Below are 2,312 nucleotides of genomic sequence, written 5' to 3' on the forward strand. Positions count from 1 at the left end.
AAAAAAAAAAAGGATTAATCAAACCATGCACTGCTTCATTAGTAGGACATGATCCTTCTTCTACTGCACCAGATCCATCAAATCACAGATTTTGCAGTTAATCATTTGGATTGCACATCTCCAGGAAGCCAAGGAATCAATTTATCGCCACCTTTGCCCATTTCTTCTTCTGCTCCACTCCCCACACTTTACTGATGCAGTTTTATTGCCTGTTCCCTCAGACAAATCTTTTCCCTGCTGCTGAGAGCCTTCCATTCTACAGTCTCTCCTCTCCAAATGGCTTTCATTGCTCTCCCTGAACACTTCCCTTTCTATTCTTTTCTTCTTTGCTTACATCTCTTAACTCAAAGCAATAAAGAACAGATCCAAGATTTAACTGTCAGGATGCCTTTCATTGGAAAGCATGTACACAAAACAAATGTGCATTGTGCTAAAGAAGGAAGTTCCACAAAATACTGCTAATACTGCTATTGTTATCAACAGGTGATTTTAAAGCATTGTAACATATAGGGCAATATCATTCCATCATTGCCATGGTCAGTAAGTGAAATTGAAGTTGGATGCTTTAGGAATGAGCTTTTTTTGCTGGCCTGGATATAATTTCAAATCTATTTTCATGCTCAAAGTCTTCCTAAACATTCCAATTCACAGGTTCATTTATAACATACATTTACAATTCTTGTGTTTATTTACAATATAGGTTCTTCTCTCAAATAGATCAAAGTAGTTTCAGAACAGCTGGCTGCCTTCCATCACAGTGCCAAAGAGCATGCCAAATATTATGCAGACATCTAAGTTGCCTCCGGGCAAATGCTGAATAAGTATTAAAAATATACTTATCCTTCAGCATGAGAACAATTACAGACAGTGGCTGCCCCGAGAAGCAGCGGAATCTTCTAGTGAAGGAGTCAAGATGCAGTTTGACAGAGCCCTGGAAAACCAAAAGCTCTGCTTTCAGCAGTACCACGGCTGCACTATCATTCTTACCTCCTGCCTGCTACTTCGAATGCATAGCATTGGTCTTCAGCTGGGTATTTTCAAAGAAAAATGATTTAAGAATCCCAAATACAGGCAGGATGGAAGTCTCTCCTATGAGAATATAGCACTCAGGAAAAAATGTTGCTTTTACAGGAAAACACAGTTTACATGCAAGAGAACACCAACATCTGCAGAGGATCGCAGCGAGACACATCAGGTGATGTATACTCAGCCAAAGAAACACTTCTGAGATTGTTGGAGATATACAAGTGTTTCTTAAGTGCATCAGACCCCAAAGAACACCTTCTGATTCCCCAGAATGCCCATTTAATTATAACTGTTATCAGAGAGAACAAAGAAAAGAAGGACTGGTAGAGAAAGAATAGTTTAATTTCAGATGCTGGCACTGAGTGCTGTGGTGTATCTGAATCAAAACTCTTTGAACCATTCATTCTCCCTTCCTCACTGGTATCACGGCTGATGGTGAATACAGAAAGAACTTTTCCTTATGTGTTGCTTATGAGAACAAACGCACAGGGCGAATGACCATTTAATGACTGAGGAGGCCTATTTAATTAGACAAGGCAGGAAATATATGTTCTTTGGTATTCCTCTAGTCAGGACGTCATAGCTATGGAGGAGGACAGTGAAAATGCAGACCAACAGCTCCTGGTGAAATTGCCTAACAGCTTGAAGAAGAGTATAGAAACCTAAGTTACTGATGCAGTGCACAGGAGTAAACATTTTCAAACAGCATGAGCAGAACTCCACTGCAGCATCCTAAAACCAGCCCGCTGCCATCTGGAAACGGGGCCTGAGCAGTTTGCAGGTTAAGAGGTGACAGAGAGGAGCGTGAGCTTGTCAGCTCTGCCCTGGAAATCCCAGGGGTTGGCACAAGACTTATTTAGCTCCAGACATGAGCTTGCATCTATGTTAAGTACCAGAAAAATCTAGATTCTACACCAGTTCTACAGAGTACAAAAATCCTTCTATAATACATTTTTCTCCTACTTTATTAATCAAAAAAGAGATTCAGAATTATGACCTCTTGTAACGTATCTCACATTGATTTGAACATTAAAACCAGATTGTTTCTCTCCTACATACACACACACACTTATTTATCCTTACTTCTACTATACTGTTGGCCCTACTCTCTGGGTGGAGAAATCAAGCCCACATTAAAAAAAAACGTAACCATTCCACTTACTATATACATTTAAGGTCTTTTAGGCACTGGAGAGCCTTACTCCAAATATAAATCTGTTAGTATGTAGAAAAATCCTCTACTTTCAGGAACATCTTAATTATTAAATTTAAATGTAGGTTGAAAT

Source organism: Meleagris gallopavo, chromosome 2, assembly GCF_000146605.3.
Source record: "Meleagris gallopavo isolate NT-WF06-2002-E0010 breed Aviagen turkey brand Nicholas breeding stock chromosome 2, Turkey_5.1, whole genome shotgun sequence".
NCBI classification, from domain to species: domain Eukaryota; kingdom Metazoa; phylum Chordata; class Aves; order Galliformes; family Phasianidae; genus Meleagris; species Meleagris gallopavo.